The 23,357-nt window shown below is 37.5% G+C and overlaps 1 pseudogene; it reads left to right on the top strand.

The window, feature by feature from the left end:
- The first annotated feature begins 1,329 nt into the window (after positions 1–1,329).
- Positions 1,330–23,019, top strand: LOC132440372 (hyaluronan synthase 2-like; annotated as a pseudogene).
- The last annotated feature ends 338 nt before the right edge of the window (positions 23,020–23,357 follow it).

The following is a 23,357-nucleotide window of genomic DNA, read 5'->3' as shown; positions in this document are numbered from 1 at the left end:
CAGCCATCAAACAAAGAAACGCAATTCAGAATCGCAGGGGTTTGATAGAAGTCTGTGCAGGATATCTAGGCATAAAGTATTTTTAATGTCAACAGAGCCTTTGGGAATAATCAAGGCTAAACTCCCTCATTTAACAAATTAAAATAAAAAAAAAACAAAACAAAACTGAGGCCCAGAGAGATAAAGTGACTGGCTTAAGGTTATACAGGTAGTTGATGGAAGAGCTAGTCCTAGAATCCAGTTATTCTGATCTTCAACCTCAGCTAGGTGCATGGAAAAAGTGTGAGCTGAGGGATTTGAATAAGAGGTGAGATGGAATTACACATGGGAAATTCAGCAAAACCTGTGGATTTTTCACTGGTCAGTATTGGGGGTGAGGGAACACCATGGTACAGGAAGAAAGTGTCTTGCTTGTTAGGAAGTTCAGGTTATACACTTATCTATGACCCCATACATAGAGTGCATCCTTAGAAAGATAATCTAATACACTAAAAACACTGCATCCGTATATTTGTTTAACATATTATGATTTTCAGTGGTATGTTGCACCATCAACTCATCTGATGTTTGAAAGAGTCCTCTGAGGCGTGCTGAAAGGGCATCCTTATACCTGTTTTGCAGATAAGCAAATTGAGGTGCAGAAAGTCCCACAGCTACTAAGGTGAGAAACTCAGGGTTATAAATGTCCATCGACAGAGGAATGGATAAAGAAGATGAGGTGTATATATAAAATGGAATTTACTCAGTCTTTTAAAAGAAAGAAATAATGCCATTTACAGCAGCATAGATGCATCTAGAGATTGTCATACTGAGTGAAGTAAGTCAGACAAAGAGAAATATCGTATGATATCCCTTACACGCAGAATCTAAAAAGAAATGAACTTATTTACAAAACAGAAACAGACTCACAGGCTTAGAGAACAAACTTATGGTTATGAGGGGGGAAGGGTGGGTGGAAGGGATAATTAAAGAGTTTGGGATCGACATGTACACACTGCCATATTTAAAATTGATAACCAACAAGGACCTACTGTATAGCACAGGGAACTCTGCTTAATGTTATGTGGCAGCCTGGATGGGAGGAGAGTCTGGGGGAGAATGGATACATGTATATGTATGGCTGAGTCACTTTGCTGTGTGCCTGAAACTATCACAACATTGGCTATACTCCAATATAAAATAAAAAGGTTTTTTTTTTAAAAAAGGAAAGAAACTCAGGGTTAGAACACCTGGAATGCTTCTAGTCCAATGCTCTCCCTGTGATGCTATGTATATAACAAGCATGGGACAAGCGTGGCTAACCAAGTGCATCATGTGATTATTTTATAGATGCATTGTGAGAAGTTTCTAAGTTTCCTGAGAATATCTGGAACCACGCTCTTTGGAGCCTCTCTCCTCACTGTAATGTTAGTTCCTTATATTGTTGGCTACCAATTTATCCATACAGATGATTACTATTTATCTTTCGGACCATATGGTGCCTTTTTAGCTTTACACTTCCTTATTCAAAACCTGTTTGCCTTTTTGGAGCACTGAAAAATGAAGAAATACTGAAATATCCCCGTTAACTTGAACAAAACTGTTGCTCTTTGCATTGCTGCGTATCAAGAAGATCCAGACTACTTATGGAAATGTTTGCGATCTGTGAAAAGGCTAACCTACCCTGGAATTAAAGTTGTCATGGTCACAGATGGAAACTTGGAAGATGACCTTTACATGATGGACATCTTCAGCGAAGTCATGGGCAGGGACAAATCAGCCACTTATATCTGGAAAAACAACTTTCACGTGAAAGGTCCTGGTGAGACAGATGGGTCACATAAAGAAAGCTCACAACTTGTCACACAGTTGGTCTTGTCCAACAGACATTTTTGCATCATGCAAAAATGGGGTGGAAAAAGAGAAGTCACGTACATGGCTTTCAGAGCACTGGGACGAAGTGTGGATTACGTACACATAGGTTTCCACATCTTCCAGGACAAACATACGTTTAAATAAAGCATCTTTTGTATCTCTCCAGTCATATGCTATGACTTGTCCTATGACACAGTACTCCTTTCAGTTCATCTGAAAACAGCATGACTGTTGAAAGCACATTCCAAAAGAGAGAAAAAAAATCTTATGAAATGGTTAAGACAATGAAAATGCTTAACTTGTACAGTGTTATTGGTTGGAAATCAAGATTATTTTGAACAGGAGACTCGTCCTTCCTTCTCTCCCTCTATCTTACCTTTTCTTCCACGTTGGATGTGCCAACATTATTATTTTCCACAATCTTAAAATCACCAGCGTTGCCAAAAAATAGTGTCTGTCCCAGCAGAAGTGTCTTGAGAAAATCTGCAGGCCCAAGGAAGTGTTTCACAGAGACTAGGCAAAATGAGAATGGAGAAAACAAAATTTTTTTTTTTTTTTTGCGGTACGTGGGCCTCTCACTGTTGTGGCCTCTCCCGTTGCGGAGCACAGGCTCTGGACGCGCAGGCTCAGCGGCCATGGCCCACGGGCCTAGCCACTCTGCGGCATGTGGGATCTTCGCGGACCGGGGCACGAACCTGTATCCCCTGCATTGGCAGGTGGACTCTCAACCGCTGCGCCACCAGGGAAGCCTGAGAAGACAATTTTGATTTAACAGGATAAGGAATTCAAAATTTAGACACAGAGAAAAAGAATAGGAAAATGAAAAAGGGTGGGGGAGATCAACTTTCCAGAGCAAAACCTAAGTCATGTTTATTTCACTTTCCAAACAGCATTACCTCATTCACTGCAACTTGAACTTTGAAAACATTTGTGATGTCGTTTGCTTGCATGAAAATCAGACAGGCTGTGTCTCTCATTAATTCCCTGCCTGCACACTCTTGGGTTTCTCCTCTCCTAGCTGTCATTGAGGTTTTCTTTTTTAGAATGTTAGTAGGGCTCCTGTGAGTTTTCTTCCTTTTTTTTTAAAAATTTAATTAAATTTAATTTTTTTACATAGCAGGTTCTTACTAGTCATCTATTTTATACATATTACTGTATATATGTCAATCCCAATCTCCCAATTCATTCCACCACCCCCTCCCTGCTTTCCCCCCTTGGTTTCCATACATTTGTTCTCTACATCTGTGTCTCTATTTCTGCCTTGCAAATCAGTTCATCTGTACCATTTTTCTTTTCTTTTTTTTTAACATCTTTATTGGAGTATAATTGCTTTACAATGGTGTGTTAGCTTCTGCTTTATAAAAAAGTGAATCAGTTATACATATACATATGTTCCCATATCTCTTCCCTCTTGTACAATTTTTCTAGATTCCACATATATGCGTTAATATACGACATTTGTTTTTCCCTTTCTGACTTACTATACTAGGTATGACAGTCTCTAGGTCCACCCACATCTCTACAAATGACCCAATTTTGCTCCTTTTTATAGCCTAGTAATATTCCATTGTATATATGTACCACATCTTCTTTATCCATTTGTCTGTCGATGGGCATTTAGGTTGCTTCCATGTCCTGGCTATTGTAAATAGTGCTGCAATGAACATTGGGGTGCATGTGTCTTTTTGAATTATGGTTTTCTCCGGGTATATGCCCCGTAGTGGGATTGCTGGGTCATATGGTAGTTCGATTTTTAGTTTTTTAAGGAACCTCCATACTCTTCTCCATAGTGGCTGTATCAATTTACATTCCCACCAACAGTGCAAGAGAGTTCCTTTTTCTACACACCCTCTCCAGCATTTGTTGTTTGTAGATTTTCTGATGATGCCCATTCTAACCAGTGTGAGGTGATACCTCATTGTAGTTTTGATTTGCATTTCTCTAATAATTAGTGATGTAGAGCATATTTTCATGTGCCAAGAGGCCATCTGTATGTCTTCTTTGGAGAAATATCCATTTAGGCCTTCTGCCCATTTTTTGATTGGGTTGTTTGATTTTTTTAATATTGAGCTGCATGAGCTGTTTATATATTTTGGAGATTAATCCTTTGTCCATTGATTGGTTGCAAATATTTTCTCCCACTCTGGGGGTTGTCTTTTTGTCTTGTTTATGGTTTCCTTTACTGTGCAAGAGCTTTTAAGTTTCATAAGTCCCATTTGTTTATTTTTGTTCTTATTTCCATTTCTCTAGGAAGTGGGTCAAAAAGGATCTTGCTGTGATTTATGTCATAGAGTGTTCTTCCTCTGTTTTCCTCTAAGAGTTTTATAGAGTCTGGCCTTACATTTTGGTCTTTAATCCATTTTGAGTTTATTTTTGTGCATGGTGTTTTGGAGTGCTCTAATATCATTCTTGTACATGTAGCTGTCCAGTTTTCCCAGCACCACTTATTGAAGAGACTGTCTTTTCCCCATTGTATATCCTTGCCTCCTTTATCATGGATTAGTTGACCATAGGTGTGTGGGTTTATCTCTGGGCTTTCTATCCTGTTCCATTGATCTATATTTCTGTTTTTGTGCCACTACCATATTGTCTTGATTACTGTAGCTTTGTAGTATAGTCTGAAGTCTGGGAGCCTGATTCCTCCAGCTCCATTTTTTTCCCTCAAGGTTGCTTTGGCTATTCAGGGTCTTTTTTGTCTCCACACAAATTTTAAGATTTTTTGTTCTAGTTCTGTAAAAAATGCCATTGGTAATTTGATAGGGATTGCACTGAATCTGTAGATTGCTTTGGGTAGTATAGTCATTTTCACAATATTTATTCTTTCAATCCAAGAACATGGTATATCTCCCCATCTGTTTGTGTCATCTTTGATTTCTTTCATCAGTGTCTTATAGTTTTCTGCTTACAGGTCTTTTGTCTTCTTAGGTAGTTTATTCCTAGGTATTTTATTCTTTTAGTTGCAGTGGTAAATGGGAGCGTGTCCTTAATTTCTCTTTCTGATCTTTTGTTGTTAGTGTATAGGAATGCAAGAGATTTCTGTGCGTTAATTTTGTATCCTGAAATTTTACCAAATTCTTTGATTAGCTCTAGTAGTTTTCTGGTGGCATCTTTAGGATTTTCTATGTATAGTATCACTTCGCCTGCAAACAGTGACAATTTTACTTCTCCTTTTCCAATCTGTATTACTTTTATTTCTTTTTCTTCTCTGATTGCCGAGGCTAGGACTTCCAAAACTTGGTTGAATAATAGTGGCAAGAGTGGACATCCTTGTCTTCCTCATGATCTTAGAGGAAGTGCTTTCAGTTTTTCACCATTGAGACTGATGCTTGCTGTAGGGTTGTCATATATGGCCTTTATTATGTTGAGGTAAGATCCCTCTATGCCCACTTTATAGAGAGTTTTAATCATAAATGGGTGTTGAATTTTGTCAAACGCTTTTTCTATATCTATTGAGGCTATCATACGTTTTTTATCCTTCCGTTTGTTAATATGGTGTATCACATAGATTGATTTGCATATATTGACGAATCCTTGCATCCCTGGGATAAATCTCACTTGATCATGATGTATGATCCTTTTAATGTGCTGTTGGATTCTGTTTGCTAGTATTTTGTTGAGGATTTTTCATCTATATTCATCAGTGATATTGGTCTGTAATTTTCTTTTTTTGAAGGGTCTTTGTCTGGTTTTGGTATCAGGATGATGGTGGCCTCAGAGAATGAGTTTGGGAGTGTTCTTTCCTCTGCAATTTTCTGGAAGAGTTTGAGAAGGATGAGTGTTAGCTCTTCTCTAAATGTTTGATAGAATTCACCTGTGAAGCCATCTGGTCCTGGACTTTTGTTTGTTGGAAGGTTTTTAATCACAGCTTCAATTTCAGTGCTTGTGATTGGTCTGTTCATATTTTCTGTTTCTTCCTGGTTCAGTGTTGGAAGGTTATATCTTTCTAAGAATGTGTCCATTTCTTCCAGGTTGTCCATTTTATTGGCATAGAGTTGCTTGTAGTAGTCTCTTATGAAGTTTTGTATATCTGTGGTGTCCATTGTAACTTCTTTTTCATTTCTAATTTTATTGATTTGAGTCCTCTCCCCATTTTTCTTGATTAGTCTGGCTAAAGGTTTATCAATTTTGTTTATTTTCTCAAAGAACCAACTTTTAGTTTTATTGTTCTTTGCTATTGTTTTCTTTCTTTCTATTTCATTTATTTCTGCTCTGATCTTTATGATTTCTTTCCTTCTACTAACTTTGGGTTTTGTTTTTTCTTCTTTCTCTAGTTCCTTTAGGTGTAAGGTTAGATTGTTTATTTGAGATTTTTCTTTTCTCTTGAGGTAGGTAGGCTTGTATTGCTATAAACTTCCCTCTTGGACCTTCTTTTGCTGCATCCCATAGGTTTTGGATTGTCATGTTTTCATCATCATTTGTCTCTAGGTATTTTTTTTATTTCTTCTTTGATTTCTTCTGATCAAATCTCTTGGTTATTTAGTAACATATTCTTTAGCCTCCATGTGTTTGTGTTTTTTACGTTTTTTTCCCTGTAACTGATTTCTAACCTCATAGCGTTGTGGTCAGAAAAGATGCTTGATATGATTTCAATTTTCTTAAATTTATCGAGACTTGATTTGTGACCCAAGATGTGATGTATCCTGAAGACTGTTCCATGCGCACTTGAGAAGAAAGTGTAGTCTGCTGTTTTCGGATGGAATGTCCTATAAATGTCAATCAAATCTATCAGGTCTACTGTGTCATTTAAAGCTTGTATTTCCTTATTAATTTTCTCTCTGGATGATCTGTCCATTTGTGTAGATGATCTGTCCATTGGTGTAAGTGAGTTGTTAAAGTCCCCTACTATTATTGTATTACTGTCGATTTCCTCTTTTATAGCTGTTAGCATTTGCCTTATGTATTGAGGTGCTCCTATGTTGGGTGTATAAATATTTATAATTGTTATATCTTTTTCTTGGATTGACCCCTTGATCAATATGTAGTGTCCTTCCTTGTCTCTTACAACATTCTTTATTTTAAAGTCTATTCTGTCTGATATGAGAATTGCTACTCCAGCTTTCTTTTGATTTCCATTTGAATGGAATATCTTTTCCCATCCCCTCACTTTCAGTCTGTATGTATCTCTAGGTCTAAAGTGGGTCTCTGTAGACAGCATGTATATGGGTCTTGTTTTTGTATCCATCCAGCGAGCCTCTGTCTTTTGGTTGGGGCATTTAATCCATTCACATTTATGGTGATTATCGATATGTATGTTACTATTACCATTTTCTTAATTGTTTTGGGTTTGTTTTTGTAGGTCCTTATCGTTTCTTGTGTTTCCCACTTAGAGAAGTTCCTTTAGCATTTGTTGTAGAGCTGGTTTGGTGGTGCTGAATTCTTTTAGCTTTTGTTTGTCTGGAAAGCTTTTGATTTCTCCGTTGAACCTGAATGAGATCCTTGCTGGGTAGAGTGATCTTGGTTGTACGTTCTTCCCTTTCATCACTTTAAATATATCATGCCACTCCCTCTGGCTTGTAGAGATTCTGCTGAGAAATCAGCAGTTAACCTTATGGGAATTCCCTTGTATGTTATTTGTCATTTTCCCCTTGTTGCTTTTAATAATTTTTCTGTCTTTAATTTTTGTCAATTTGATTACTATGTGTCTCGGCGTGTTTCGCTTTGGGTTTATCCTGCCTGGGACTCTCTGCACTTTTTGGACTTGGGTGGCAGCTATTTCCTTTCCCATGTTAGGGAAGTTTTCAACTATAATATCTTCAAATATTTTCTCAGGTCCTTTCTCTCTCTCTTCTCCTTCTGGGACCCCCATAATACAAATGTTGGTGCATTTAATGTTGTCCCAGTGGTCTCTTAGTGTCTTCATTTCCTTTCATTCTTTTTTCTTTATTCTGTTCCAGAGCAGTGAATTCCACCATTCTGTCTTCCAGGTCACTTATCCGTTCCTCTGCCTCAGATATTCTGCTTCCTTCTAGTGCATTTTTCATTTCACTTATTGTATTGTTCATCTCTGTTTGTTTGTTCTTTAATTCTTGTAGGTGTTTGTTCTTTAATTCTTCTAAGTCTTTGTTAAACATTTCTTGCATCTTCTTGATCTTTGCCTCCATTCTTTTTCCGAGGTTCTGGATCATCTTCACTATCATTATTCTGAATTCTTTTTCTGGAAGGTTGTCTATCTCCACTTCATTTAGTTGGTTTTCTGGGGTTTTATTTGTTCCTTCATCTGGTAGATAGTCTTCTGCCTTTTCACTTTGTCTATCTTTCTGTGAATGTGGTTTTCGTTTCACAGGCTGCAGGATTGTAGTTCTTCTTGCTTCTGCTGTTTGCCCTCTGGGAGATGAGGCTATCTAAGAGGCTTGTGCACATTTCCTGACGGGAGGGACTCATGGAGGTTAGAGCTGGGTGTTGCTCTGGTGGGCAGAGCTCAGTAAAACTTTAATCTGCTTTTCTGCTGATGGGTGGAGCTGAGTTCCCTCCCTATTTTTTGTGGCCTGGAGCAAACCAGCACTGGAGTCTACTGGCCCTTTGGTGGGGCTAATGGCAGACTCTGGGAGGGCTCATGCCAAGGAGTACTTCCCAGAACTTCTGCTGCCAGTGTCCTTCCCCTCAGTGAGCCACAGCCACCCCCTGCATCTGCAGGAGACCATCCAACACTAGCAGATAGGTCTGGTTCAGTCTCCTATGTGGTCACTGCTCCTTCCCCCTGGGTCCTGATGCACACACTACTTTGTGTGTGCCCTCCAAGGGTGGAGTCTCTGTTTCCCCCAGTCCTGTCAAAGTCCTGAAGTCAAATCCCGCTAGCCCTCAAAGTCTTATTCTCTGGGAATTCCTCCTCCTGTTGCCAGACTCCCAGGTTGGGAAGCCTGATGTCAGCCTCAGAACCTTCACTCCAGTGGGTGGACTTCTATGGTATAAGTGTTCTCCAGTTTGTGGGTCACCCACCCAGCAGTTATGGGATTTGACTTTACTGTGATTGCACCCTTCCTACCATCTCACTGCAGCTTCTCCTTTGTCTTTGGATGTGGGGTATCTTTTTTGTTGAGTTCCAGTGTCTTCCTTTCGATGATTGTTCAGCAGTTAGTTGTGATTCTGGTGCTCTTGCAAGAGGGAGTGAGCACACATCCTTCTACTCCGCCATCTTCAACCAATCTCTCCTGTGAGTTTTCTAGTTGTAATTTTCTGCAGATGCTTTACTAGATTTTGGTCATAATAATATCAAGAAGGGAGAAATGTCTCTGGCTTACAAAATCCACTGGACACTCTTAGCCTTCTGTTGAAAGTAAAATTCTAGTTTTCAGAGGACGCATCATATTTTTTAGGGGTCTTTATGGGCATGAAGTGATGCCCAGTGGACCTCTTTGTGTAATGGGATAAAAATGGACTCTGGCTTTAATGTCAATTGACTGAGATTCTAGTCACAGTTTTTAGTAGGTGGTTGACCTTGAGCAAGACCACCTCCCAAACCTCGGTTATCTGGATACAAGAAACTAATCTCATAAAGGGTTTGAGATAATTATTTCAAATCATGTATCCAAAGAGGCTTAACAAAAGTTGTTAATAATGGTATTGTTAATATTATTAAAAAGTTTGCTGACAATACTATTGTTATTTTCTTATATGATCATCTAGTCCTTACTTCAAAATATAGTACATGTCAATGCCCACCACACAGTGAATTCAGTTAATCTCTGAAGAGTTTTGAAACATTTCTTAAGTTGACGTCATCTGCATATTAATCACTCTTCTAGGGAGTTGATAGAGTTTCACTCCCAAGTTCTTCTAATTTCTAGAACTATCACAATTTAGGTAGTTGTAATTAACTCAGGACATTTTTACATATTTGCCTTTTGCAACTTCAGGCCCAGATGAGAAAGTAAAATGAAATATTTAAAGGAAGGGATGACTTGGAAACTTGCAGAGGATTTGAAGAATGAAACCTAAAAGGAGAGAACATCTATTTTGATATTTTCCCTTTAATTCTGGTTAAAACCGTCATTACATTTGTTATTTCTAATCAAGAAGTCATCGTGTGGGGTTTCCTTTTTTTTTTTTTTTAAACCTGCTCTTCCCAAATCTACATCTCCCATCTTTTTTGTTTTGAATTTTGCTTGTATTCTTGACAACTTGACATTGTACCTGTCCAGGAAAAAAATAATATAAAGTATGAAATGTTAGAATAGCCTTCCTGCTACAGACCTAACCAGGCTTGAGAAATTTCCTTCCTTCAGGGTGAAGCCTCCAGATAGACTGACCCTAGCAGCAGCTGTTAACTGGGCCCTGAATCCTTTGTAGACTCTCAGCCCATTCCAACCATCTAAACCAGGTAAAACATCTTTTGGCATTCTGAGACCAGTAAATTCCATTCAGTCATCCCTCATGAAATCCCCAGATACTTAACCATCCTTGCCCTATAGCAGTGGAAATTTCTAAAATTTAAATATATGTATAACAGATTTACTTTGCTGTACACCTGAAATTAACACAACATTGTAAATCAACTATACTTCAATAAATATTGAATAAAAAATATACTCTCATCTCCCATTCTGACTGACCCAAGGTCCAAGAGTTGCAGAGCAGGAGCCACAGAAAGACAAAGGGGGAGGAGTTGAGGTTATTGACTCCTGAGCATTACAAGTGATTGAATGTGGAGTTCAAGTTGGTTCGGGATGGAAGGAAGCAAAGTTCAGGTGCTAATACACAAGAGAGAATGGGGGTAGGGGAAGAAATGGACCATCTGCTCATACTTGCTAACCTGGCTAGAGAACACTGTTTAACTGTGCAGAGAGATGGCCAAAATGATTGGTTTCCAGTTGCAGCTGGATCCTCAGCACTAGTCAGCACTCTTTTCATTTGATTTGACCTTGAGTAAATGTTTTGCTTATTGTTCTCATGTCTCTTATTTCATATTTTCACCACTTGGCCAAGGCCTTACCCAAACTCCTCCCTGCTTAACTACCTATGATCTTGCCTCCTATGAAAGAGAATATCAAAAATATGTGTTCTGAAGGTTGTCAAGATCTTCTTTACTCTCTCCTGCTTACAGTTTCAAAGGTACCCTTCCTATCTCAAGGGTAACCTTCCATCTACTCTCCTGGGCTCTCTGGGTAGGCATCCTCTGGTCTATTCCAGACCAATCTTTATCAGTTATCACCTCTTCCTCTATCTTTCTCAGCTGTCATTTCTAGTCTTCTCTACTGACTACTGTCTCAGTTTTATAGCCCCTCAAATAATTAATACTGACCTGGAATATTGAGGGAAGATTTAGTCTAGGATAAATGCAATGTGGTAGAGAATTCATCCGTGATGCTAGTGGCTCCTTTCAGAGACAGAGAAGATAGAAAAACAGAAGAAGAAAAATAACAAAATGACAAAACAAAGACGTGGAGAATGAGAAATAAAGAGGAGGATGAGGAAGATTTTCTTAATTTTGAATCAAAGTATTTTCTGGAGAAACTTTTTTTTTTCAAAGAAGGACAGATTCTGTTCTGTCTAGATATGGCTCAAGGTAGGGCAAAAGTCTTTCTTATCTTTTCAAATTAGTATTTATGTTAGCTTTTTTATTTGCCAAAATAACACATGATTAGGGCAGTGTGTTTTTTAAAAATGTAGAAAATCACAATGAGCAAAATTAAAATCATCTGCAGAAAATACTTGACTCAAACATAGATTGTCAAATATAATACTTTCTAGCATATATCTCTCTTTTTTCCCTTCTTTTTTTAAAATTTAATTTAATCTTTTAAATTTATTTTTTAATTGATATATAATTGCTTTACAATGCTGTGTTAGTTTCTGCTGTACAATGAAGTGAATCAGCTATATGTATACCTGTATCCCCTCCCTCTTGGGCCTCCCTCTCCCACCCGACTCCCACCCATCTAGGTCTTCACAGAGCACTAAGCTGAACTCCCTGTGCTATACAGCAGATTCCCACTAACTACCTATTTTACACATGGTACTATTTCCTCTTCATTTATTTGGTCTTATAGGTTTTTACCTTGCTCCTTCATCTGTGACTATTTTTGTTGCTTCATTTTTTTTTTTTTCTTTATGGGTGGGATTGCGTTCCTGTCTTACTGGTTGTTTGGCCTGAAGCTTCCAGCACTGGAGTTTGTAGGCTGTTGGGTAGAGCTGGGTCTTGGTGCTGAGATGAGGACCTCTGGGAGACCTCACTCCGATGAATATTCCCTGGGGTCTGAGGTTCTCTGTTAGTCCAGTTGTTTGGACTCAGAGCTCCCACTGCAGAAGCTCAGGCCTGACCCCTGGCTCATGAACCAAGATCCCACAAGCTGCACAGGGTGGCAAAAAAAAAAAAAAAAAAAAAAAGAAGAAAAAAAAGAGTAGAACAATAACAAAGAGTAAAAAATAAAATAAGATTAGAAAACTAACAGATATGTTAGAAAAAATAAAAATATAGATGAAACAACAACGGGAAGGTAAAACAGTCCCCTTCTTTTTAAAAAAAAATTTGAGGGACTTTCCTGGCAGTCCAGTGGTTAAGACTTTACCTTCCAATGCAGGGGATGTGGGTTCAATCCCCGGTTGGTGATCCCTAAGATCCCACACACCTTGTGGCCAAAGAACCAAAAAGTAAAACAGAAGCAATATTGTAACAAATTCAATAAAGACTTTAAAAATGGCCCACACCAAAAAACTCTTTAAAAGAAGAAATTTTAAATTATGTTATACTTGCCTTTTTGCATCATTTTTTAAATCTACAATATCAGAAGACTTTAAGTATCCTGTGACATCTAGATTATTTAATTGCTTTAACATATCTCCTGTCACTGAATGTGGATTTTACAATGTAAATGGCTATCAGTCTGTGTGATGAAAGAGAAAAATTATCTCAGGAAGTGTGCATTAGGGATTTCCCACGTGGAAAATATACAATACTGTAAATATGAACATTTTCTAAAAAGAAAGTATATAGGAGACAACTGTGTTAATACAGTAAGTCCCCTAAATACGAACCTTCGAGTTGCAAACTTTCAAAGATGCGAACATGTGTTCGCATGTCCAATCACATAAGTTAGTTCATGTGTCTGGCATACCTTGTCATGTGCATGCATCCTCTACAAGTGGTTGTGCTTTTGTGTACTTTACTGTACAGTACTGTATAGAGTACAGTAGAACGGTATCTTTATTTCAAGACCAGGATGTCCAGAAGCAAGCATAAAAGCAGCAGTGATGTAGCTGCTACTGCTGTACTTTTCAAGGTAATGTATTGTAAGATTAAAAATGTTTTCTTTATTTTTTGTGATTGTTTGTTTTTTTATGTATTATTTGTGTGAAAAGTATTATAAACCTACTACAGTAAAGTACTATATAGCCGATTGTGTTAGTTGGGTACCTAGGCTAACTTTGTTGGACTTAACGAACAAATTGGACTTATCGAACATGCTCTTGGAAAAGAACTCGTTCATAGGTAGGGGACTTATTGTAAATACGAATATTTTCTAAAAGGAAAGTATATAGGAGACAACTTTATTATTAACTTAATCAGGTAGCATCCTAGGTATCCAAGATTCACTAAGCAGGAGAAAAGTAAGACTGAATCATTCATAATAGTAGAGTTGACCCTTATTATTTATGAATTCTGTATTTGTAAATTAACCTACTCACTAAATTGTATTCGCTACCCCAAAATCAACAGTTGCAGTGCTTTTGTAGTCATTTGCAGACACGTGCAGAGTGGCAAAAGATTTGATTTGCCCAATTTGCACGTTCCCTGCTAAAGTCAAACAAGATTATGCTTGCTTTCTTGTCTCAGTTTTTAGATAGTAAACATATAACATCTTTAGTTATTTGTTATGGTAACAAATACCACATTTTTGCTTAAAATGGTCCCCAACTGCAGCGTCAAAGTGCTATCCAGGGTTCGTAACACACAAAGACTATAATTGCTTTATGGAGAAAATAGGTTTGTTAGATGAGCTTTACTCAGGCATGAGTTATAGTGTAGTTATAGTTGGACATGAGTTCACTGTCAATGAATTGTGTGTGTGTGTGTGTGTGTGTGTGTGTGTGTGTGTGTGTGTGTTTTAAAACAGAAGCACAAATAAAAAAAGTTTAGACATTAATCACTAGACAAAAATATTGTGATCAGAGTCTTGGAGGACTCTAACCCTATATTTCTGCTGGAAGCAAATTTTGATATTTGCTAATTCATTGTTCATAGAAACTTGGTAGAACATAGCTACTGTGAATAATGAGAATTGAATGTATATAATATTTGATTGGTTCCTGTTCTATATAGGAAGTCTAAGAGTAACTTAAATATTCTGAGGGCCGATGTTGAGAATGTTATATAATACGTTTCTTTGTATTCTTCATTTTATAGGATAAGATTAAGAGCACATTGAACTAGGAAAGGGAAAATCTGAATCTAGATTCAACTTAGTTGTTTAGATTGGTGTTTAAAGGCCACCATTATAGGATTTCCTGATTCCCTTTTTTAGAATAAGAATTCCAAACATTTGGAATAAGGGTGTTTCATTGCTTAAGACTTAGAGGTGACAACATTTGGTTTCTCACTTTTCCAGCTGGCTTGTCACCTTTGCTTTACACCTTCTATAAACTTCACTTATATTTAAGCCTTCCTAAAAAGGAAAGGAGAATAACCAAATGATTCCTTTTTTAAAAAATTCAATGTTTTGAAGATATTCTAGGTTGAGCAGAGACCAGAATTATTTTATAAAAATTTGGGTAATTCATCCTACCAAAGAAGGAATATATCTTCCTAATCTCTTTCAAGAAGAGTAATAAAGAAATGCCAAATTGTATAGGTGTCCAGAAGTAGAGGCTTTCCATTGGCTAGATTTGAGATCTTATACCATAAACCAAATACTATAAGAGAGGATTGTCCTCCCCATTCTCCATCTCTCTCCCAAAAGAAAGATTATCTTTTTTTTTTCCTGTGAGGACATTTTTTTTTTCTGAAATTATTTTACTCATTAATTTCAAATGGGCTTTTTAGCTCTAAAATTCTTAGATTTTATGATTTTGTATTTGCCACTCCCATCATTCGCCATTATGTATTTGTTGCTTAATCTGAAGCTGGTAAATTTAGCTGCATGCTTACATGTAAGTTCCATTTATCCAGAATGCAAATAAATAGAAAAAGATTTTTTTTAATGAAAATATCATGTAATATTGATAAAGTCCTAGAAGTCTGTTTAATATAATTAATGACCATAAGCTGTGAATTTTGATTGAGCTTTTGGTCAACTGTGTGCAATATTCTATTTTCATGAAAGTTTTTTTTTTTTTTTTGCGGTACGCGGGCCTCTCACTGGCCGCGGGCTCCTCTCCTGTTGCAGAGTCCAGACTCTGGACACGCAGGCTCAGCGGCCATGGCTCACGGGCCCAGCCGCTCCGCAGCATGTGGGATCTTCCCAGACTGGGGCACGAACCCGTGTCCCCTGCATCGGCAGGCGGACTCCCAACCACTGCACCACCAGGAAAGCCCCATGAAGGTTAGTTTTTGTCCCAGTTCTTTGGTTTCCCCCATCTTCTGCATGCATATGGTCCCACACAAATTACCAGTCATATGTACTCTTTTTCATCAAACAATGCAGTTCTTAGGGCCTATATTAAACAGATAAAACTGTGTCATATATATTTATGTACTTCCAAAACCAAAGATTATGTTTCATTTTAAGTAGTATCACATTCAGCAGGGTCAAAGTCAATGAAGAGATGCTGACTCAAGATGCAACAAATGCTTTTGTAAATTTCCATGGGTCCAGCCTTTACTACAGGAACTTTCATACATTGTACTCCAAGGATATAATTCATGCTATAAATGAATCATAATCAGCTGTAAACTCTTCTCTAATATAATTCTTTCCTTAGTAGATGGCCCAATCTAAGGATTCTTACATTGCCTTTTCAGGTACACTGACTTGTTTATGTTTGTTGGACATTGGATCAGGCATTAGTTTTTGCTCTCTGTGTCATATTTTATTTACAGCGATGATAAGAACTCCTTTCCTCATTGGATTAGTGTCCTTAGTTTGTGCCTCTGGTTTTGATTTATCACTTCTTAGTATATATATATGCCTTCCTTTTATTGAGCATTTACTATGAGCTAGTCCTTTTAAGCGCTATAAATACATTACCTAATTCTCCATCACAATAAACCTATGATGTGGATATAATTATCCATATTTTTCACCTAAGAGATGGGGACTTAGAAAGATGAGGTGAGGAGTCTAAGGTTAAGAAGCTAGTCCAAATGAATATAACTGGTCAATGGTGGATTGTGACTCAGATCTGTCTGATTCCAAGATTTTGCATAGTGCTTTCTTTTCCTTTCAGTAATGTGCTTACTTTGGTCTGGTACTCTTAGGACTTCAGGGGGCTGGAACCATATTGTGTTTGCTGGTAAATAACTATATGTGAATTTTTGTTGTTGTTGTTCTGGCTGACCCCTTTTCACTAGAGAAATGTTCCAGGGGAAGGAAGAGTAAGGAGGACTTTCCATTTATTTTGTGGTTAAGTGGTGGCAGGGAAACTAGGTAGTTGGGTCACAATCAAGAGTAGTTTCAAAATGTGGTAGAAAGAAATAGTCTCGCTGGGTTCAGGTTAAGGTGAAGAGTCAAGATTAAGAAAGGATTGAGGCTTACAAGCAGGCAAAGGGTGAAAGCAGTAGCAACAGAATGAGTCTTGATTAATCCTCAGCCTGTTTCCTCATCGAAGGCAGCCAGAATAGTTAAGGCTTCCTGTTGCTGTGTAGCTCTCAGAGCCCTTTGAAGTGGTGCGGGGCAGGCAGAGGTGGAGAATCCACCAGTCAGTCTGAAAGGAAATATGTTTAAAAAAAGGTGAAACATGGATACTCAGCATTTTAGACTTGGGTCTTAGAAGTTGAAAAACATATGGTAGAATAACTAACAATATTTCTACAGGATATTTTGATTTAAATTGTTGTGAGGTAGATTAACTTTAAGATCAGTGAGATAAATTGGAATGGGCTTCAGTCTAACAGCTTATTTAACACATTTATAGCAATTTATGTATCTAACTGCTCTAGGTGTTTTGGATACATTTGAACTTGTTCATTGTGATAAGATATTCTTGATATGTAATCCATTCTCATGTTCCTTTTGGTGATTCTCTTTACTGAGTCACCTGTTCATGGTAATAAGTGGGTTTACTTAGCAAGTATAAACAATTAAAGATTATTACCCTATACTAATGGCATATATGACTTTTCTGTGAGCCTTTGTAATTTACCGGGTACTTTTACATACAGTGTATCACTCTGGTATCATGATGATGGTAACAGTTTGTTCAAGGTCATAAAAGTAGTAAGCCTCTTGATTTGTTATAATAGTCAAATCTTGGCCTATTATAAGAATAGGAGATAGAGGCAATCGTAAAAACCTCTAGTAGAGTTAAATGGGGACTTAGAACATACTTTATCTCAACTTGCTCTTTTAGTTTGTTCTTTGTTTTTTTATGAAAGAGACCCACCCCCGGCTCCCCAACCAGTTCTTTTAGGCTCAGGGTTGGCATACTTGCTTGTAAAAGGCCTGAGAGAAACCATTAAGCTTTGCGGGCTATATGGTCTGTGTTGCAGCTATTCAACTTTGCTGTTTTAGTGTGAAAGCAGCCATAGATAATATGAAACTGAATGTGCATGACTGGGTTCCAATAAAACTTTATTTATGGCCACTGGAATTTGAATTTCATATAATTTCCATGTATCACAAAAAATTATTTTTCAATATTTTTTCAGCTATTTAAAAAGGTAAAAGCTATTTTTAACCCCCAGGCCATACAGAAATTGGTGGGAAGGCAGACTCGTCCGTAGACCTTAGTTCGCCAACTCCTGTTTTAGATACGGAGAAAGCGGCGGCACTGTCTCTTGGCTAGAACAGTGAAGGACGGGGAGCCATGGTCTTAAGCAATTTAGCCGATGATTCTGTGGTTAAGATTGAGGTGGCTGGTTCCTCCCAATAATGTCTTCTTGTCTTGACATTTTCCACTCATTTTAGTCAAAATTTGGTGACTTTGCCTCATTTCCATATCTCCTAGTGAGAAATCTTACGACTGGCGATCATGTAGTTTAAACAAATTACAGTGATACATTCAGCGTGGACAGAAAGACATTTTGATTTGTTCTCCAGTTGTTTCCTGTGTGCCAATCAGTCCTGTGGTTTTTCCCAGTGTGAGGTTAAGCTCCTTGTGAACTGGTGTATTTCTCCCACAGTTTCTAGCCCAGAGCTAAACAGCCAACATTCGTGAAATCGCACACTTCTCATTAATTGGTGAGGAGACAGCTAGAAATCCTGTTTTTACTAGACTGAATTTAAGAAGGGCTAGAGTTATACCCTTTACACACAAACAAATTAATACTGTTATATCCATGAATATACATGCTTTCACAGACTGTCATCGACGGTGGTTTTCTAGTTGGCATTCTATCACCAAAGAACATCCAGAAATTGAACTTCTTTAGAAAACTCTTTGATCCCACTATAACAAACCCATCCCAGGAGATTTCTGAGAGCTTTCCCTTCTGACAGTTAAACTCACCATGTGAACAATCTCTCTGAGAACTTCTGGCACTTTGCTGTTGGAAACTGGGAGGGGCAGGGCCAATTTAGATATGCAGAACCTCAGAAGTTTGGTTCAAGTTTAGTCATTTCACAGAGGCAGTTCCCTTGGCTTGCTTATCTTACAAGCAGGCGGAGTTACTTGAACATTAATTCTAGGTTGCCCCCTTCCTGTTGTTTTTAGTCTTATTTTAGCTTTCTGGTTTTACCTTTCCCAGCTTGAGTCAATAGAGGTGGGTGTGGCCATAAACTCTGGATGCTGAGAGGTGGAAAGGTGGCTTTGAAATTATGCCTTCACTTTCTACTACCCTAGTTACTGGCCTGCCAGGCTTATAGCCGTATACCAAACAGTGACAGACAAGGCATGAGAGAGCAAAATATTGCTATTGGAGGAATTTGCTTAGGTTTCTGAGGCTTGGGACCCTTGAGTATAAACTGAAGTATTAGAAAAATCCTATTTTCTACAATGAAAACCTTATGCCTAGTTTTTGTCTAAATTGTTTCCCCTAGAAAAGTGAGACCATGCTGGGCCAATATAGAAGGCCAAGAAAACAATAAACGGGTTTTATTTAGAAAATATATTTATTATGCTTCTAAATAAGCAATATAAAATTAAAAATTCAGAAGTTAACCCAAAATTGCTATAATGAGTTAAATCTAGAGAGGTGATGAGTTCAGTTTTTATAACCGGATACCCTATATACTTCTTAAGTCATATGTTCCAATAATGCAGTTAAATTGCTGTTTTCACCAACATTTTTATTAGTATATAATCTTTTCAGAAAAAAACACCAATTAGTAAAACTGACACAGACGCAGTTTTTAAAATGCTGGGATTCCTTAACTTATTATGTGAGCAGGTCGTGCTACATATGTATAAATTCTCCTTCAACTGTGAGAGTTTATGCTTCTACAAATTATTTTCTTAGTTTTTTTTTTTCAAAACTGGTATATCAAATCCCTACTATTTTTATAAAGTAGTGTATAAAACTATTTTTATAAAGTAGTGAAAAAACTGTAAAAATAATTGCTTGTGATATAAATAATTAGGCTAAGTCTTGATTAAATTCCATCTAGGGCTGCCAGACTTGTTGGCAAAATAATGGGAATTACAGATAATACGCCCATATCTGCCAACCATGTCATTTATTGTTTGGATGGGATGTGAAACTGGTTCATTACATGTTAGCTCTGATCAATTTATATCTACCATGGCCTTGCTACATTCCCAGAAAAGAATAATATTAAAAAACAAAACACAATTCAACTGAGTAAATTTGAAGGTCCAATAATTGGCTTTATTTAATGATTCATGAGTCAGGCAGCATCCCATCTTAGCAGATAGGAGCTCTGAGAAGCTGTACATAATGGAAGGGTTTTGGTTTTTTTAATTTGCTTTGTTTTGTTTTGTTTTCTGGCAGAAAGGGCTGGAAAAAGGAAGTTTCTAGCAAAAAGTGGATTGTTTCAGGCAAGGTTACCTTCTTTTGGGAGAAGCTGGGGCTTCTATCCGGCAGATTTCCTCACTAGTGCTGACCAGGTAATTCCATATTGACTGCTTGAAAGTCACATTCCTTGCAGTGGCTTAAATTATAATTAGGTTCAATATTAAGTCTTGGTTTGCTGACATGGGGCCAAGCACAACTGACTCCATTTTGGGCCTGTTGTTTCTTTTTAACAATTTCCACATTTAGATCAGACTCTCACCTTAACAGAAATGTGATCAAAATTTAAGGAACTGTTCTTTAAAAAAATTAGGAGATATTTTTTAGGAACATTTGCTTGGCACTTAGTGACTGTGAACATGTATTTAAAGCTTTTGAGAGAATACAACACACCAGGGAGAGTACGGTGACTATTATAAGCAGGATAATTCCCAATGTCTGAAGAGCACTTTAGAGCCATGGTCCTCAAGACCCAAACCAATCAAAATCAAATAAGTCCAAGAAAAGACCTCATCAAAGGAGTCATCTTTTTAAGCCAAGTGTTTTGCTCACTGATCTTGTGTAACTGAGTTTCAATTTCCCCAGAAGTGTTAAGGTTATCCCCCTTAGCAATGTCTTGGGAGATGGGTGACGGAGTTATCCTTCCAGGCTAATGCCAGAGTATTGAAAGATATCATATATATGCCCACTTTTGACTACATGGAGTACACTCATCATCTTCTCTTCTTTAATTTACTTCTTACTTCTTCTTTGCAGGTTTGTGATTCAGACACTATGCTTGACTCTGCCTCAACTGTGGAGATGGTAACAGTTTCAGAAGAAGACCCCAACGTTGGAGGTGTCCGGGGAGATGTCCAGGTACATATGGCTTCACTTTTTGCATGAGTCACTTTTAGTAGCACGCTCACTCATTGAGTCCTTGGACATATATTTACTACACACCAAACTCTGTGCCACATATTGGTTTTGGTGCTGGAGACACATTAGAATGTGCCTCGAACACACTTTACTGTGTCTTCTCTTGTTTAAATTAAAATAATTTATGATTTCTTTGCTTAATCCTGGGTTATAACTCACATATGTGGTGGCTGGTAAGTCATCTGAAATATAATGTAAGTGTGTATGGTTTCCACCATCTCTTCTTGAGCCATAACTTAATGTTCTGATAAAATGATGTTGGAACTCATTTAATACAAGGGTTAAAAAATGGAAGTATGGCAGGGAATGGATTCTACATCTCATACCTATGTATTTAAAACCTATGGTTTTCCAACTATTTACTTCCTATTATTTGCTATCAATGCGGAAACAATTAGTGAAAAAACATTAATATTGTTATTAATCGTTATCAATATTAATATTGAAATGTATGGGATGGGAAAACAAATATGTGAAAATATGTGAGGTTTAAAATGACTCCTTTGCAAAAGTGCAATTAGCTTTTAGCAAAAGATGAGAAGCATATGGAAATATAACTTTAAATTTAAAGTTTTAAATTGCATTGCATTGCTGTATAACCCATATTTATATGCATGGTAATACTGAAGGGGAAGAAAACGCACTAGATGGACACAGAAATAGCCTGGTGATAAAAAAGAAGCATGCAAAATTCAGATGAAAACTGAACAAAGTTGAGACAGAGGAGATAATTATGAAATATTGCCAAGAAAAAACTGATAATTTTCAACAGCCTTTGTATAGAGCCTTATTTCAGGATTCAAGTTTTGGGTAGAAGCCAGAGCAAACCATTTTATCATTGGCATTGCAAAAAAGTAGGGAGGAAGGAGAAGGAAAATTAGCAGAATTGCATGAGTTGGAAATTAACCAGAGTGGGAGAGAATAGGACTTAAAAATTTTCAAATATTAGATGGTAAGAAAGAGTGGCAGAGAACTTAGGAGCTGAGAATTAAGCCTAAAAAACCCCTCAATATTATAACATAACAACAAGAACAGGAACAAAAATCATAGCAAAAAATTACAGAGGATGATGAAGTAGAAAAAAATATTTATTATCAATGAGTCCCAATATATGCACTCCACTTATCAAACAATCCAGTACTACAGGATCAGAGAAAATAAACTATGACCATGTCAAAAATAGGAAGAAAGCCAAAATGGGCAAATAAAATAACAAAACACTAGGTAATGACCTCAAGATGGTGCAGATTTTTTTGGAATTTTTAGCTGAGTTTTACCTTTATTTAATTATTTTTAGTTACTTTTATTTTTCTTGCAGATTTTAAACAAGTATGATTCCTGGATCTCTTTCCTCAGCAGTGTGAGGTACTGAACGGCTTTTAACATAGAAAGGGCCTGTCAGTCTTATTTTGGACGTGTCCAGTGCATTAGTGGACCTCTGGGAATGTACAGAAACTCCTTATTGCATGAATTTGTGGAAGACTGGTACAATCAAGAATTTATGGGCAGCCAGTGTAGTTTTGGAGATGACAGGCATCTAACGAACCGAGTGCTGAGTCTGGGCTATGCAACAAAATACACAGTTCGATCCAAGTGCCTTACTGAAACACCTATAGAATATCTCAGATGGTTAAACCAGCAGACCCGTTGGAGCAAGTCCTACTTCCGAGAGTGGCTGTACAATGCCATGTGGTTTCATAAACATCACTTGTGGATGACCTATGAAGCAGTCATCACTGGGTTCTTCCCTTTCTTTCTCATTGCCACAGTAATCCGGTTCTTCTACAAGGGTAACGTTTGGAACATTCTCCTCTTCTTGTTAACCATCAAGTTAGTAGCTCTCATAAAATCATCTCTGCTACCTGCTTTAGAGGAAATATTGTCATGCTCTTCATGTCCTCCTACTCAGTGTTATACATGTCAAGTTTACTTCCTGTTAAGATGTTTGCAATTTTAACCATAAACAAACCTGATGGGGCACATCTGGAAGGAAAACCATTGTTGTTAACTTCATGGGACTCATTCCAGTATTGGTTTGGTCTGTAATCCTTCTGGGTGGCTTGATTTTCACCATTTATGAGGAATCTAAAAAGTTATTCTCAGAATCCAAAAAGAAAGTTCTAACTATTTCATCATCCATCTATATATGCTGTTGGGTAGTGGTTTTGACACTGTATGTCGTTTTTATCAAAAAATGTGGCAGGCAGAAGAAGAAACAACAGTACGACATGATGCTTGATATATAATCTTATATTGAGGTTTGCAGACATACACAAAGCCTTCTTCCTCTAGGAGCTGTGCTGATTGTACAGAACTGTGGCGTCAGATTATGGCAACAAAGGAGACATATCATTGCTGCTGGGACTTTTACAAAGACATTTCTATGGGTTTATTTTGATTCCGCCAAATTATGCCTCCTCAACAAGAGGAAGCTCAGATTTACCCTGTTATTTCTGTAAAAGTGAAAAGAATTTTGGTTATGCAATTATTCCTACAGCACATCCACCTAACAGTGTTTTGCTCCTGTATACCTCACTAGCCATGCTTTATGTGGGTTATCATGGAAGAAATGGATTTTGGAAAC

This window comes from Delphinus delphis, chromosome 17, assembly GCF_949987515.2.
Source record: "Delphinus delphis chromosome 17, mDelDel1.2, whole genome shotgun sequence".
NCBI classification, from domain to species: Eukaryota; Metazoa; Chordata; class Mammalia; order Artiodactyla; family Delphinidae; genus Delphinus; species Delphinus delphis.
This window is presented reverse-complemented; position numbering and strand designations above follow the sequence as displayed.